Below are 17,042 nucleotides of genomic sequence, written 5' to 3' on the forward strand. Positions count from 1 at the left end.
GGGAATGGGGCAGTGGGAGCATGGGGAGGGCTCTGGGTGCACCCAGCCTCTTCTCCCCCCTCCTGGGCATTCCCTGGTGATTTCCCACTTCACTTTGCCCAGGAAGGAGCAGGAGACTCTGCTGGTGTGGGTGAGCTCTCAGCACCCCCCAGGCCCTGCAGGGTCCTTCCCTGCACCCCGAGCTGCAGGTGCCCACCCAGGTGTGCCTTGTGAGCCACCCAGAGTGCTTGGGGTCAGGCAGGGCACAGGGCAGTGCTCAGCCCGGGGGTGGCACACTAGGGTGAGCACCCCAAGGGGTCTCGCTGAGCCCCCCTGAGCCGTGCCAGCGCTGCAGAAGGTCCCTGCCGTCACCTGGCAGCTCCGCAGAGCACGTTCCTGGCATTTCGCTGGAAGCTGAGCGCAGGAGCCGGGCTCTGGCAGCGATCCCAGCACTCTGCGCTTTCCTGGCAGCGGGGTGGGAGCTGCCACGGCTGGGCGGGGGCTGCCGGGGGAGGAGAACGAGGAGGAGGAGGAGGATGCTCCTGCCAGGATGCGGCCCCGGGAGCTGGCTGGCGTGGGAGGGGGTGGGAAGGCAGTGAGGGCGGAAAGCAGGGTGGGAAAGCGAGGCAGAATCTCCGAGGGGGCGAGGGAGGCCGAGGGGGGAGCCCCGCTGCAGCCCCACCTGGGGCAGGTGCAAATCCTGCTCCATCCGCTCTGCCGGGGCATCCGGGCGCTCCGCTGCCCCCGGGACAGCGAGGGGAGCTCTGTCACCTTCTGTGCCCCTATGACAGCAAGGGGAGCTCTGTCACTATGCGCTGGCTAGGGGAGCTCTGTCACCTTCTGTGCCCTGGCGAGGGGAGCTTTGTCACCCTCTGCCCCTGTGACAGCGAGGGGAGCTCCGTCACCCTCTGCCCACTGGTGAGGGGAGTTCTGTCACCTTCTGTACCCCTGTGACAGCAAGGGGAGCTCCGTCACCCTCTGCCCCCTGTGACAGCACACAGGGGATGTTGCTCACCCCCAGTGTGGGGCATTGCCCAGGGCCACCAAGGGGACCCTACTGTCAGGGGGTCCTGGCATTCTGTGTCCCCTGTGTTGGGAGGGGGACACAGAATGCCAGGACACAGAATCCCTACTGCTGCCCTGGTTATACTGGAACGACTAGGCAGTGGTTGGGACAGTGTTGGACTGGAGGAATTTCCCTGCAGAACTGAGGCAGTTAAAGTATCCAATACAAAAGGAGCATTTCAAGGCAGGATTGGTTCCTGGATGGGGATCTGACCCACTGGCACTCTGCAAAGCACTGAGGGGACAGGGCCCCTGGTCTGGCAGGACACACAGCCGGACACAGGGACACCCCCAGGGGGTTGCACCCTGCCCAGGGCATTGGGGGCACCTGGAGGGGCAGAGCCCCCATCCCCATCTGCACGGCCATGGAATCCCGGGTGATTTGGGAGGAGCCCCACAGAGCATTTCCATGCCAAGGCTGCCCTGGGCAGGTGATCCTGCCATGCTGACTCACAACAATGCAGACATGAGTCAGTTGGGAGAAAAAAACCACTCCTTTTCCCTTTTCCCGGTTCCCTGTTCCCTTTGCAGGATCCCTTCCTCCCTGGATCTCTCCCCAGCTCTCTGCTCCTCAGCCTCCCCCTGGCCAGGGGAGCAGCTCCCAGAGCAGGGATGGATTTGGGCTGTTTATTCCTGGGGGAAATGGGAATTCCCTGCACATGGCAGCATTTATTTTCCCCAGGGCTCCACCAGTACCAACGCCCCCCTGATTGTTCCTGTTCCTTCCCTACACATTTATCTGTCTTTCACAGGAATTTCAGCCCACCTTGGGCTTCCTCAGCCCCCAGCAGCAGCTCTCCTCTTCCCTCAGGTTTGCAGGGATGCTAAACCTCACTTCCTACTGCTCCTGCATATTTCTTCTCCACAGCCCAGGCTGGGTTTGGCAGGAGCAGCCAGCACTGCCTGTTCCCAGCTCCAGCTCTCAGCTGGGGGATGAAATAGGGATGCTTGGATCAGCCTGGGCTGAAGGCTGCTGGCTCCTCATCACTATTTACTGCCCTGCCAGGCTCCCGTGTCAGCTGCAGATATCAGCAGAGAAATTGGGGATTTATTTCCAGCCACTGCTGAAAGGCGGCTCAGCCAGGGCTCCACATCCACGGGGGAGATCTCCAGCAGGAGCATCCCGGGGTGGATTCCGGAGAGGAGGGGACCTGCCCCGAGCTGCCTGGGCACTGTGGGGCTGGAGATGCCCCCTGGCACTGCAGGAGCCCCAGGGATGTTTGTCCTGCTCCAGCAGCGGCACAACCAGTCCGGCAGCGCCGGGAGGGTGGAGCGGGAGCAGGGACAGGAAACTGCCCTGAATGAGCCCGCTCGTGAATCAGAGCCTTTCCTAACCCCGGCTATTCAGCCCCGAACAAACATGCCAAAGGAACAGCTCAGGATCTGCCTGTGGCACCCACTGATCAGAGCACCCTGATCCCAGGAAAGATCCTGGTGGAATGCATCTCACCTGCAGGAAGCATCTCACCTGCCCCTGGGAAAACCTGCACACAGCCAGGACAGACTTCTCCAGGCTTCCCAGCTTGAGCTGTGCCCCAGGAGGAGCCAGGCTGGTCCCCACCGTGCCACACTTCAGGATGGTGGCTGGTGGAAGAAGAGAAAATGTAATCCTGGTTTTTCTCCCTCATGTCCATTATAGCCGACATGAGGCAGCAAGAAGAGTGGATGACTCAGTGCTGTGCAATGCAGCGACTCTGCAGCAGCTTCCTGGGCCCTGAGCATTGCCACGGGCTCAGGGTCCTGCCTCGGTTTTCTCCCTTTGGATAAATTCCTGCTCAGTGGGAAATCGGGATCCTCCCAGCTGGGATTGCCCTGGGAAATCCAGGGGGGAGCTCATGGGGATCCCTGGATTTGGCAAACACTGGATCAGGGCAGGAATCATGAATGCTTGGAGGAAGGGGAAAGTGGGGTGCACAGCAGCCCAAGCAAGGCCATCCTGAGCAAGAGCCTCTGCAGCCCCGGGTGGGCTCTGGATATGGAACCGGGGAATGGCTTGGATGGAAAGGACCTTAAATCTCATCCCATTGCATCCCTGCCATGGCAGGGACACCTCCCACTGTCCCAGGCTGCTCCAGCCCCAGTGTCCACACTGTCCATGGGCACTGCCAGGGATCCAGGGGCAGCCACAGCTGCTCTGGGCACCCTGTGCCAGGACCTGCCCACCCTCACAGGGAAAAATTCCTAATTCCCAATATCCCATCCAGCCCTGCCCCTGGCAGTGGGAGCCATTCCCTGTGTCCTGTCCCTCCATCCCTTGTCCCCAGTCCCTCTCCAGCTCTCCTGGAGCCCCTTTAGGCCCTGGAAGGGGCTCTGAGCTCTGCCTGGAGCCTTCTTTTGTCCAGATGAGCACCCCCAGCTCTCCCAGCCTGGCTCCAGAGGGGCTCCAGCCCTGGGAGCATCTCCATGGCCTCTCAGGACTCATCCAGCATCTCCAGGTCCTTCTGGAGACCCCAGAGCTGGAGGCAGCCCCGCAGGGGGGTGGGCTCTGCTCAGGGGGTGCTGCTGCAGGGGCTGTGGGAGCAGCTGTGGGTTAATCAGGGGCTGTGGGTGCAGCTGTGGGTGCTGCAGGGGCTGTGGGTGCAGCTGTGGGTGCTGCTGTGGGTGCAGCTGTGGGTGCCCTGGTGCTGACAGGACACACACCCAGCTCGGGGGCTGCTGGCTGTGGGGATGGGAGGAGGTTTTCCCCTGGGCACTGGGAGCAGGTTTGCTCCATGGCTCTGGCATGGAGTGTGGCAGCATTTTCATGCACTGATAGTCCATAAAAACAGGGTGAAAATCTCTCCTGTGTTGTTGTCAAGTTTCAAATCTCCAAAGGGCTGGAGCAGAGAAAGCTCTTCTGGCTCCTTTTTCACGGCTCCAGCTCTGGCCTGAGTGGGCAGATCTCTGCAGAGCCAGGCAGGCAGGGAGCTGGGAGATGTTTTCTACTTTCACGCTCTTTACACTGTGATGTGTCCTGCAGGATGTCAGCTCTGCATTTTGGGGGGTGAGAGGCAGCGTGTGGCCCCTGCTGCCCATCACATCCTGTCCCTGAGCTCCTGGGAGTGAAGGGAGCAGCTTCCCACAGCTCCTGAGGAGCTGCCTGCCCAGAGATCAGGGAATTCCAGAATTCACAGAATCACAGAATTCACAAAATCACAAAATCACCAGGCTGGAAGAGACCTCCAAGACCATCGAGTCCAACCCAGCCCCAACACCTCAATAAACCCTGGCACCCAGTGCCACATTCAGCCTTGTTCAAACACCTCCAGGGCTGGTTCCCCCCTCCCTGGCAGCACATTCCAGTGCCCAGTCACTCTTTCTGGGAAGGATTTTTTCCTCATGTCCAGCCTGAGCTCCCCCTGGCACAGCTGGAGGCTGTGTCCATTTGTCCTGGTGTCACTGGTGAGCACTGCAGAGGAAATGACCTTGTGGGAATGGTGTGAGCACAAAGAACAGAACAGAATGACCAGGTTGGAAGAGGCCTCCAAGATGATCGAGTCCAACCCAGCCCCAACACCTCAACTCAACCCTGGCACCCAGTGCCACATCCAGGCTTTGTTAAACACACCCAGGGATGGGGACTCCACCACCTCCCTGGGCAGCCATTCCAGAACTTTATCACCTTTCTGTGAAAAGCTTTTCCCTGCTATCCAACCTGAATTTCCCTTGGCACAGCTTGAGGCTGTGTGCTCTGGTTGTGTCAGTGCTGCTGCAGAGAGAGCCCAGCCCCAGCTGAGCACAGGCACCTTTCAGGAGCTGTGCAGAGTGATGGGGGCACCCCTGAGTCTCCTTTTCTCCAGGCTGAGCACCCCCAGCAGTTCCTCACAGGGTTTGTGTTCCCAGCCCCTCTGGATGTGCTCAGTGTCCCAAGGTCCTTCCCAAGCTGAGGGGCCAGAGCTGGGCACAGCACTCAGGGTGTGCCCTCAGCAGTGCCCAGTGCAGGGGAAGGATGCCCTCCCTGCTCCTGCTGCCCACAGTCCATGTGGGCCATCGTTGGCAGCCCAGGAGCTTCCAAAGGCAAACCTTGCTCTTTATGGACACTTTGATGAGAGCTGCTCAGGGGACAGGCTGAGCCTGCAGGACATCTGGGGCTAGGGCAGCTGCCTGTGCCCTCCTGCTTGCCCAGGACACTGCTGGCCACCCTGGGAAGGTGCCAGCAGCACCCAGAACTGGGGGTTCCTGGTGCAGGGTGATAGAGGCCCAGGAGCACCTCCCCACCATCCCCGTCCCTCTCTCCATGGTGCTCTGATGTCCCTGTCCCAGCCCCACAGCAACACCTCAGCGCCCCTGTCCCACCAGCAGTGTCCCCTGTCCCCAGCACTGTCCCCCACCCTGTGCCAGCAGCCCCATGGCCTTGCCAATGCCATTCCCCTGCTCTGGCAGTCCTGCTGTCCCCTGGGGAGGTGGCAGAGGAAGGTGTCACCCCCCTCAGGGTGTTCCTCGCCAGGATCCGTGCCTCCCACCGTGTCTGCAGGCAGCATGGGGAGCTGCCAGCTGGGCTGAGCTGCCTGGGCACCCATCCCAGCCCCGGAGCCCATTCCAGCAGCCAGGGCAGGAATTGTTCCCGAGCCTGTGGAGGGTGCCTGGCCCTGCTGGGGTGGCTCTGGCACTGCTGGCAGCAGGCCCTGCTGGGATTGCTGGCAGCCATAGGGGAGGGTATTTTTAGCTCTCCGCTCCCTCTGGCTGTGGGCGGTGTGTGGCATTTATTTGTTGTGGAATTATTTGGAGTTGGGGTGACAGGAGGCACAGAGCTCACCATCACTCAGGGCACCCTCCTGACCCCAAAATCCTGGATTCTGGGGTGGTCCCATGGGCTTGCACCCCTCATCCTGAGCCGAGGGCTCTGCCCAGGTCACAGGGGAGCTGCATGGAAGCTGAAACGCAAGAGACCAAATGAGCTGCTCATAAGGTGTAGGTAAAGCCCAGGTGAACTTCCAGGGTCACAAATCATGGAGTCAGGAACGATTTGGGTTGGAAGGGACCTTGAAAACCATCTCACTCCAATGCCCTGCCATGGCAGGGATGGCACCCACTGGCCCAGGCTGCTCAGGGGCTCACCCAGCCTGGCCAGCACAGGTGAACCCATGGAACCATGCTCAGGCTCTGTGTGGGAGTATTTCGGTGTCCTGCCCCTGGAGCTGCCTCCTCCCCTCCACGTGCTCATGCCCAAACTGGACCCACTTTTTCTCCTGCCAGTGCCTTGACTCAGCTGCTGGCATTGCCAGCCTGTCCTGCCTGCACAGGAAGGCCATGGAGCAAACACCTCGTGGCTGTGGAACGATGCCCTGCAGGAAAACGCTCCCCAGCCTGTCAGGTGCCTCCCCAAAGCTCCTCAGGCTGGCAGAGCCTCCCTGGCACACGAACCCTCCCTGCAAGGTTCACACATTCCCTGGCACGGGCAGAGCCCTGCTGGATGTGGCTCTGGGATGGGCTGGGCACGAGCAGGAATGTTGTGCCTGCACGTGTGGTTATGGTTCTGATGATGTGAGAGCTACCAGCTCATCTGAACCTTACTATCTGTTTTTTTTTAAATGCATTTCAGTCTTTATTCAGATGTTTTAAGCTCTTGCAGTAGATTTTATAAGCTGGTGATCACTGACAAAAGTATTTCTCCCACAGAACTATAACCACACATTCCCAATTCAGTATAAATATATGGTTGAACTAATATTAATACACAACACCATTTTATCAATTACCTAATAAAACAAGTTATCAAGTATCCAAATATTAAGTTATGCAACTTGAAAGGCATACAAAATATTACAGAGGTCTGCCCAAGGCATAGCAGAAATTCAAGGGGGTAAAAGGAAAGGAAAGGAAAGGAAAGGAATGGAAAGGAAAGGAAAGGAAAGGAAAGGAAAGGAAAGGAAAGGAAAGGAGAAAAAGATAACACTTCAAACAAAGCAATAGTTGGTAAACAACTCTCAGTAGGTACAAAGAAAACTACAGGATTTTTTGGAAATTTTCTCATTAAGAAATTTTAGCTACAATAACAAAGCATTTCTATGTTTAAAAAAAAAAACATTTACTAAAGTGAAGGGCATGTTCCATACCTCCTGCACAAGACAAAGACAACATTTTACTGGAAACATTGTGGAGTCTCCTCCTGTGAGGGGACAGGATGGGGGATGCAGGGGTGATTCCAGCCTCACACATTCCATGGATGTCACCCCTCAGATCCACCTGGCTGCTCCCAGGTGCCCCCAGGGGCTTTGAGCACTCCAGGGTGTGGCATAGCAGAGCCAGAATGCACTGGCACCAGGCTGGGTTTGCTGCCACAGCTCCTGGGGCTGGCATTGGGAACCAGGGGCAGAGGCAGGGGCAGCATTCCTGGATATTGCCAGCTGTGGGAACTGCTCAGTGGGGATGGAGCACGGGGACAAAACAGAGCTGGGAAAGCAGCTCTGAACCTTGGGGCCTTTTCCCAGGGCTGAGCAGGAGGGAGATCCTGCTGGATTGCAGCTCCAGACCCTCTGGGGCTCATCCCATGATAACATCATGGAATCATGGAATGGTTTGGGTTGGAAGGGACCTTAAAGCCCATCCAGCTCCACCCATGCCATGGACAGAGACACCTGCACTGTGCCAGGGTGCTCCAGGGCCCATCCCTTGCACACCTCTGTGTCACAGGTGTGTCTGTAGGCCTCTGTCCCTGCAGTGACACAGCTCTGGGAACACCCAGCCATGGGGACGAGCAGGCCCACACGGCAGAGAGCAGCCATGGCTGACTCACGGCAGCCCAGACACTGTGGGAGGGCTGGTTTCGGTCCAGCAGGCTCCCAGTATAACCAGTAACGCTCCTGGCTGTGCCTCAGTGCCAGCTGCAGCAGGAGCCTTCCCCTGGCCTGGGGAGAGCTGAGGGTGAAAGAACACCTGAGTGCTTTGGCCTGTGGTGTCCAAGTGACATTCCTGTGTGGATCCGTGTGTGTGTCCCCTCAGCAGCTCAGCCCCTGCCCCAACCCCTGCTGGCACATAGCAGGGTGGCACAAATGGGGGAACGGCCAGGGCAGGTGCCCGGTGTCCCCAGGGCTGCAGTGAAGTGCCAGGAGCAGCCAGGGAATGTCACAGAATCCCGGAATCTTTGAGGTTGGAGAAGCTCCCTGAGATGTTCCACTCCAACCATTACCCTGCACTGCTCAGGACACCACTGCCCCATGCCCCCAGGTGACACACCTGTGTGCTTCTGAATTCTGCAGGGATGGTCACTCCACCAGTTCCCTGGGCACCTGTTCCAGTGCCTGACCACTCTTCCAGTGAAGAAATTTCCCCAATATCCAAACCCTGAGCCTGCCCTGGCCCAGCCTGAGGCCGTTCCCTCTGCTCCTGTCCCTGTTCCCTGGAGCACAGCCCGACCCCCCCGGCTGTCCCCTCCTGTCAGGAGCTGTGCAGAGCCACAAGGGCCCCCTGAGCCTCCTTTGCTCCAGGCTGAGCCCCTGCCCAGCTCCCTCAGCCTCTCCTGGGGCTCCAGCCCCTTCCCAGCTCCGTTCCCTGCCCTGGACACGCTCCAGCCCCTCCAGGGCTCTCTGGCCATGAGGGCCCAGAACAGGACACAGCCCTCGAGGTGCCCCAGCAGTGCCAGCACTGGGGACAGGCCCTGCCCTGCTCCTGCTGTCACACTGGTTTTGATCCAGGCCAGGTGCCCACGGCCTCCTTGGGCACCCCTGGGCACCCCTGGGCCCGTGTCCAGCTGCTGTCACCAGCACCCCCAGGCCTTTCCCCCTGCACAATTCCCAGTCACTCTGCCCCACCCTGGAGCGTCCCTGGGGTTGTTGTGCCCCAAGGGCAGAGCAGGATGGCAGCAATGCCCCTCAGGTGAGGAAGGAGCAGGCCCAGAACCCTCCCCGAGCTGTAACCGTGGAGACCAGCAAGGTAATTGGGAGAGAGGAGCGCTCTGCAAGCGGCACCCGCTGCTGCATTCAGGCTCTTTGAGGTAGCTGTGATTTCCACATCAAAAGAGGAAGCTGAGAGAAGGCAGCCCAAAGGTTGAGGCTGAACTGTGCTGGGGTCCTTGCCCAGATGGCAGCAGGCCTGGGCAGATGGGGTGGGATGGGTTCCTCGAGCTCAAAATGCCTCCCCACAGAGCCTGTGCTCGCTCGGCCCTTTACAGGCCGTGGGGAGGATGGACACCTCCAGATGACAATTTGTGACATCCTCAGTGTCTTGGTTTGGAAAGACAGGAGTCTGCTCAGGAAGGCAGGAGCCTCCCCTGGAATGGAGAATGTAAACCTCCCTACCCCTCCCAATTGCTATCAATTTTAAATTAAGGGGCTCTCAGGCAAAAACATGGGAGCAGGAAATAGCAGTTCTTTAATAGGGGAAAAAAATATAAAATAACCAATGCAGTACACTAGGACAACACTGCCAGAGTCAGAACCCAACCTGACACCCTGTGGGTCAGGGTGTTGGTGCCAGTCCAATTGGAATTGTGGCTCAGCCCTCCTGCAGTGTCAGGGGTGGTTCTGCTGGAGCAGGGATCCTGTAGAGAAGGATGCATTCTTCCTCTGAAGATCCTGTGGGAGAAGAGGCAGCTGCTGTTCCTCTGGGGAATCCAGTGGAGAAAGCCATGCTGGTGTCTCAAAAACCTCTGGATTATATCTGGGTAGCAATGCTTGGCTCCTCCCTCTGGGCGGAGCATTTCACAATGGGATGTTATAGTTCTTATCAGCCATGCAGTGACATTCAATAGTCTGTTATCAGCAATGTTCCCTCCCCAGGGAGGTGTGAATGTGGTCACTCAAAGAGAGAGATAAGGCAAACTGCCCACTTGACAAAGGTAATCTGCCATAGGGATGGTAATTAAAAACATCTTGTATTGCAATCTTCAACACTCAGGTAGCTCTGAGATAAGACTCCAGACGTGTGGATGTCTTGGCTTTGTGAAGGAACAGGCAGAGGGATGAAAGCTCTGCTAGCCAGGGATCCCACCGGCACCTCTGAGGCCTTCTCTGCCTTGCTGGAGTTGTTCTCAGCTTTTTGTTTCGTGCTTTGTACCCCTTTGCCTTGGCCCAGGGATGAGGATGGGCACTGGGAGGGGAACTCGACACTCCAGGGTTCCCTTCCACCATCAGACATTTCCATGTGCCCACCCCAAGCAGGATGGAGGCAATTCCTCCTGGGCCAGAGAGACCGGAGGATTCTGCAGAGCTGGCTGAAACAAATCAGAGGGTGCCAGCAGAGTTTTGCATGGTTGAAATGCAAGAGACCCAATCTGAAATCTCTTTGGCACAGCAGATTTCAGACCATGATCATCAGTTCCAGTTCCAGCTCCTTCTGCTTGTGGAATTGGGCCTGGGCAGATGAGAATGGGGTGCAGAAGGAGCAAGCAGAGAAGCTGTTCCACAAGGGATCTCTCCTTGGTCCATCCTCACCCTGTGCACGGCTGAGCTGGGGACATTGGGAGGGGAGGCTCAGCTGCAGCAAGCCAGGGTGACAACAGCAATTTGCACAACCTGTCAGAGGAACAAAGTGGCTCTTGAGGTCCTGCTGAAGGGGACAGGCACGGCCTGGTCCCCATCTGCTGTTTGTTCCTCCAGCTCTTGTCCTATTTCCCAGTTTGTCCACACACAGCCCTGCAGTGCTGCTTTTGCTGGGCTCTCAGGAGCCTGACGTGTCCTTTTCCAAACCCCACAGAGATCTGAGCTGGAAGTGACCCCAGAAGATCCCTAAAGTCCTGCCCAGACCCCCCAGCAATCCCCCCTGTGCATCCCTGGTGTCCAAAGGCTCCTGGAGCTCTGGCAGCCTCAGGGCCGTGCCCATTCCCTGGGCAGCCTGGGCAGTGCCAGCACCCTCTGGGGGGAGAATCTTTCCCTGATCTCCACCCTGACCCTCCCTGGCCCAGCTCCGTGGTGTTCTCACCTGGACAGCTGCTCTGGAGCAAGGGATGGGCCCAGGCTGGAGCCCCAATGGGATCCTGGAGCTCCCATCTCCCCCGGCCATGGCATTTCCCACCAGAAGTTGTTGGCCAAGTGCAACAGAACCACAGCTGATTGTCACAGAATCCCAGACTCACAAAATGGGTTGGGTTGGAAAAAACCTTAAGCGTCATCTCATGAGCAAGGACACCTTCCACTGTCCCACCACCAAACATTTCCATGTGCCCACCATTCATGTGCAGGATGGAGGGAATTCCTTCCGAGCGAGAGAGACAGGAAGCTTTCTGCAGAGCTGGCTGAAACCAATCAGAGGGTGCCAGCAGAGTTTTGCAGGCTGAAATCTCTTTGGCACAGCAGATTTCCAGGTTGCTCCAAGCTCCATCCAACCTGGTCTTTGACACTGCCAGGGATGAAACAGCCACAGCTTCTCTGGGCACCTTCTCCAGGGTGTCCTTTACCCCTCCTCCAGGGACGTGGGGGTGAGGAACACATCCCACATGCAACATCCAGTGAGGGATGTTTCTTCCAGTGAAGAAATTTCCCCAAAATTCACCCTGAGCCTGCCCTGGCCCAGCCTGAGGCCGTTCCCTCTGCTCCTGTCCCTGTTCCCTGGAGCACAGCCCAACCCCCCTGGCTGTCCCCTCCTGTCAGGAGCTGTGCAGAGCCACAAGGGCCCCCTGTGGCTGTCCCAGGTGCAGGGAAGGCAGAATAGGAACATCCTGTGGTAGATGAGTAATGTGATGATTGATTCTCACAATTAATGGACAAATATCATGTATGAAGTTAAGAAAAGTTTCTAGATTTACAGTTATGTTGTACCCCTCACGTTGTTATCAAGGGACATCTGGGAGGGCTGGCTTGTCACTATGGTGACATCTGAGCTCCAATCAGGATTTGAGGACGAGATCTCCACCACTGGACAGTGAAGAAGAGGTTGATGGACAGAACTTTGGGAAAGGTTAAAGGGTTAAAAAGGGAAACCCTCCCTTGAGAGGGGGCTCAGCACATGGCAGGGAAAATCTTTTACTCCCACCATAACCTCTTTTCTGTATTCAGTCTTCTGTTGTATTTTTGATAAGGTTTAATAAACCTCCCTAAACTCTGACAAGTGAGTAGCGATTTCTCACAATCCCAAACCCGGGTCTGTGCCCAGCAATCAGGGCCAGGCTGGGGATGGCAGCAGTGCCAGGACAGGGGACAAAGCAGAGCCCTGGCCCCGCTGGGCTGCAGCCCACATTAGCAGCCCCGAGTTGTGTATTAGCCGTGAATTAATGTCCTGCAGAGACTGGGAACCGGGATCATGCGGGGATTAAAGAGGCATTACCCCTTTGTTAAAGCTGATGTTTTTGGGATAATCTGGAAGCTTTAGCTAATACATTATTACAGAAACTCCTTCAATCACAGCGGCAGACAGTAAGCAGATTTGGATATTACTGCATAACTGCGCAGGGCTGCTGCTGCTGCTGCTGTTCCTCCCTGCTCGCCTTCCTGGGCAGCACCACGGCACAGCCAGGCCTGGGAGCTCCCCAGGGACCTGGGCTGGCCTGGTCCTGGAGGAGATCCTGCCTGGAGATGCCCAGCTGAAGGGTGGCTCTGTGCTGGCCAGGGTGCTCAGGGCTCCTCTGGGGAAACCAGCAGCTCTGGAGACACTGCAGGGGCTTTGTCCATGGAGGGAGCACTGGGAGCTGCAGCCTGGATAAGTGGATCACCAATCAAGCAGCAGGAAGCATCCCCGGAGCAGGGGAGGTTGTTGCTGGGGGCACATTTATCCCTTGGTGCTGCTGCCCCATTGGAGGTTCTGCTGCCTCGAGCCCAAACCTGCTCCCTCCTGTTTGCTCAGGAGCCTCCAGGGCTCTGACAGAAGGAATCCTTCCCTCATCCCAAGGGGACAGCAGCCCCAGGATTTGGGGCTTAGGGAAGGAGCCATTTGGATGTCACTTCTCCCTGTTCCCAGTGGCTCAACACATGAAGGACATTATGGGTGACTCTGGCACCATATTCCCAAGACTCACTGGGGCTTTGGTGGAGACACATTCCCAATTTTCCGTGTGACTCCATGCAGTCCCTGCCAGGATGGCTCCCTAAATCCATCTAGGAGGGCAGGGGAAGCTCGTGTGCTCCACCCTGCAGGGATTCCTTCCTGCTAGCAGAGCAAACTGGAGCTCAGCACTTCCCACCCTCCACAAAGGCTCATGGAAATGGCAAAGGTTCTCATGGAATCATGGACTGATTTGGGTTGGAAATGAAAGCTCTTCTCATTCCAAACCACTGCCAGGATGCTCCAAGCCCCATCCAAGTGCCCTGTAAACCTGGCAGGAGCCAGAGCTGGGTTTAATGTCAGTCCCTGCCCTAAGTGCGGCTCTGATCCTGCCTCCCAGGGGTGCTGTGGCTCCACAAGGCAATCCCAGAGACACAGAGCCATGCTTGGGGTCAGAGCAAGAGCAACTCTCACTGCGCCACGTTTCCTGGGACATGGAGATGGCTCCAGACCTGTGGGAACAGCAGGGACTGGAATGGGATGGGACCAGGGCTCGAGTCTCTGCTCAGCACAGCTTTGGGAATACTGGGAAGAGAAGCAGGGAAGGGCCATACTGCTCTGATGGCAGATGCATGACAGGGAGCCAAATGCTGTGGAGAAAACAGGGATTAAGGCACAGGGAGCCAACAGAGAGGGGGAGAGAATGCAGGGGGTAAAACACGGGATGGAAATCAGGAATCAGAGATGGCTGGGAGTACATGGAGCACAGGCAGTGTCAGAACTCAGTGCATCCCTCTGGGTGTCCAGAGTTGCCAGGGCCCCTGCCAGGGGGCTCAGAGACCCTGGCACACAGCCCAGAGCACCTGTGGGTTTGATTATGACCCGTGGAGCAAATTTCCAGCTTTGTATGAAGACCTGAAAGCCACAGAAGTTTAAGTAGTGTAATAATAAAATTATCACTGGGCGAAAAAGTAGATTTTGGGGTTTTTAGAATAGGGGTTTTTGGGGACAAGATGGAGGGACTTTGGTGTGTCCAGCCTTTCTTCTTCTCTACCTCCATCTTCTGCTGTGATGTTGGCACTTTGGGATTGGCACTGTCTAACATAGGTGATAGGTATTGGAAAGTAATTGTAAATATTGTACAGGTAGTTTGTAGTATAAAGAGGCAACACTGTCTCAGGGGCAGGCAGAGTGCCTCCATCTGTTCTCCTAAACAGACCTCGGCTGGACAGGAGAAAAATTTTTTATAGATAAGATACAAAAAACAACTCTGAGACCAAAAACTGAAGAGCTCCAGCTCACTCTTTGGACGCGCGGGCTGAAGTAGAGACTTTTCACGTGTCTCAGGGCTGCAATCAACAGCAGAACCCCCGAGAAGAGAGCACAGGGAAAGGGGGAAATGTGGGAATACACGGCCAAACCCTGGGACAACCTCACACACGAGCAGAAGCCATGTTCCCAAACCCATCCTCCTCCTCCTCAGGCAGAGATGGAGGATTCACAGCCACGAGGCCGGAATGCACCGAAGGCAGCAAATCCCCTGGCCCAGATGACACATCTGGAGCCCTCCACGAGCCCCAAGCCTGGTGATGGAGCTCTCAGCAATAACACACAAATTCACATCCTCCAACTGCGGCTCCGGGGGCACTAAAGGCTGGGCCTACATTTGGAAGCAGGCCCCGGGGTGTGCTCGGCCTCACAAACCAATAAGCTTTGCTCCAGCCTGAGCAAATGCTTGGAACAATTATGCAGAGGCGTAATTAGAAATCTTGGTGAGCAGGGGCTCCTGAGCTGCCGTATCCAGCACTTCAAACGAGCACACCAGCTCCTGCTTTCCAGCCCGGGCTATTCCTGGGGCTGCTTCCCCCCACGGACACACCAGCCGTGCCCAGGCAGCAGCAGGAACAGTTTGGGCTGGGATGGAGGGGCTGGCAGCAAGGAGAGCTCTGAGCAGAGCTCAGGCCAGCAGGACACAGTTTTAGAGGGGTTCAGACTCTGACAAACTCCTCAAACCCACCCCAAGAGCTGCAGGTCCTTCACAGAAGAGCTCAGAGGGCTCAGGGGCAGCAGGACCCAGTTTTAGAGGGGTTTAAGCTCTACCAAGGTGCTGAAACCCACCCTGAGAGCTGCAGGTCCCACCCAACAGAGCTCAGAAGGCTCAAGGCCAGCAGGACCCAGTTTTAGGGGGGTTTAGACTCAGCCAAGCTCCTCAAACTCACCCCAAGAGCTGCAGGTCCTTCACAGCAGAGCTCCAAAGCCTCAAGGCTATCAGGACCCAGTTTGAGGGGGGTTTAAGCTCTATCAAGCTGCTGAAACCCACCCCAAGAGCTGCAGGTCCCACCCAGCAGAGCTCAGGGCCAGCAGGACCCAGTTTTAGAGGGGTTTAAGCTCTACCAAGGTGCAGGTCCCACCCAACAGAGCTCAGAAGGCTCAAAGCCAGCAGGACCCAGTTTTAGGGGAGTTTAGGCTCTGCCAAGCTCCTCAAACCCACCCTGAGATCTGCAGGTCACCAGCTCAGGGGGCTACAGTGCCAGGAAGACGCTGCCAGTGGTGGTTTGCTCCTGGTGGGTCTGTTCCTCCTTCAGGGCACCTTTTGCACCTCCCCATATCCAGGCACCCTGGAAGTGTTCAAATCCAGGCTGGATGGGGCTTGGAGCAACCAAGTCTAGGAGAAGGTGTCAGCCAAGAGAGTTGGAATAAGGTGGTGTTTAATTCACAGAAATCACAGAATTCACAGAATGACCAGGTTGGAAGAGACCTTCAAGATCAGGAGTCCAACCCAGCCCCAACACCTCAATAAACCCTGGCACCCAGTGCCACATCCAGCCTTGTTCAGACACCTCCAGGGCAGTGTCCACCTCCCTGGCAGCACATTCCAGTGCCCAGTCACTCTTTCTGTGAAGGATTTTTTCCTCATGTCCAGCCTGAGCTCCCCCTGGCACAGCTGGAGGCTGTGTCCTCTTGTCCTGGTGAGCACTGCAGAGGAAATGGCCTTGTGGGAATGGTGTGAGCACAAAGAACAGAACAGAATGACCAGGCTGGAAGAGACCTCCAAGGTCATCGAGTCCAACCCAGCCCCAACCCCTCAACTGAACCCTGGCACTCAGTGCCACATCCAGGCTTTGTTAAACACACCCAGGGATGGGGACTCCACCACCTCCCTGGGCAGCCATTCTAGTTTAGGATCCCTTCCAACCCAAATAATTCTGTTATTAGAATTTTTAGAACCCGTGTTTCTAAAAAACATGCAGATGCGGCACCTGGGGACATGGACACATGGTGAACACGGTAGTGCTGGGTTAACTGTTGGACTTGATGATCTTGGAGGTTTTTCCAACTTAAACAATTCCCTGATTCTGGGATCTGAATCCTGCAGAGCTCCCTCACATCGGTGACATCAGCCAGGAGCTAAAATCACCTCATTGCCTCAGAAAACCCGGCTGAAAGAGAAGGAAATGAAACCCAAGCCTGCAGTGCCCCAGGCCCTGGCAGTCCCCTGAGGCACCAGGGTGTCCCTGCAGGGCTGGCCCTGCTGCTGTTCTGGGGTTTATTTTTGCCCTGCTAACAACAGGATTGCAAACCAAACCTCAATTATGGGATCCTCTCTATGGCTTCCTCCCCTCCCACTTTCCTGAAGAGGTGGAGTGGCACAGAAAGGTCCACGGGGTTTTAAATACCTGACTCAGGCTGGGAAAAAAAACACCAAATAACAGCTGAGAAAGACTTTTCTGTGATAATTTTGGGGACAGAAAGCACCTTTGGGATCATGCTGATGCTCGGGGTGTTTGTGCGCCCCTGGAGCTGCCCGTGGTTTGAGTGGGGCCGGGCAGGCAGGGGCACAGGGGAGCGTCGCTGCCCCAGGCTGTTGGCAGCAAGGAGAGCAGGGCTCCCTGCAGGGCTGCCTGTGCCTGCTGCTGCCCCGGGGCGTTCGTGCTCCTTCCTCGGAGCCCTGGCACCGCCGGGACCGCGGGCTGGGCAAGCTCCCCCAGCACCAGCCCAGGGGCCTGGCAAGGGAAGCCAGGAGGGACCCCCGCCCTGGCTCCTCGCTGTTGGAAAGTAGGACAGGTCTCCCAGGCTCTGCCTGCTCCTTCCATCAGCCCCAGCGTGTCTCCTGCTAACCCTGCCCTCTCCTGCTCCTCCAGTGTGATCCTCACATCCGAGGGAGC

This window comes from Melozone crissalis, unplaced genomic scaffold, assembly GCF_028551555.1.
Source record: "Melozone crissalis strain CALT ecotype California unplaced genomic scaffold, PUWL_Pcris_2 ptg000061l_1, whole genome shotgun sequence".
Taxonomy (NCBI): domain Eukaryota; kingdom Metazoa; phylum Chordata; class Aves; order Passeriformes; family Passerellidae; genus Melozone; species Melozone crissalis.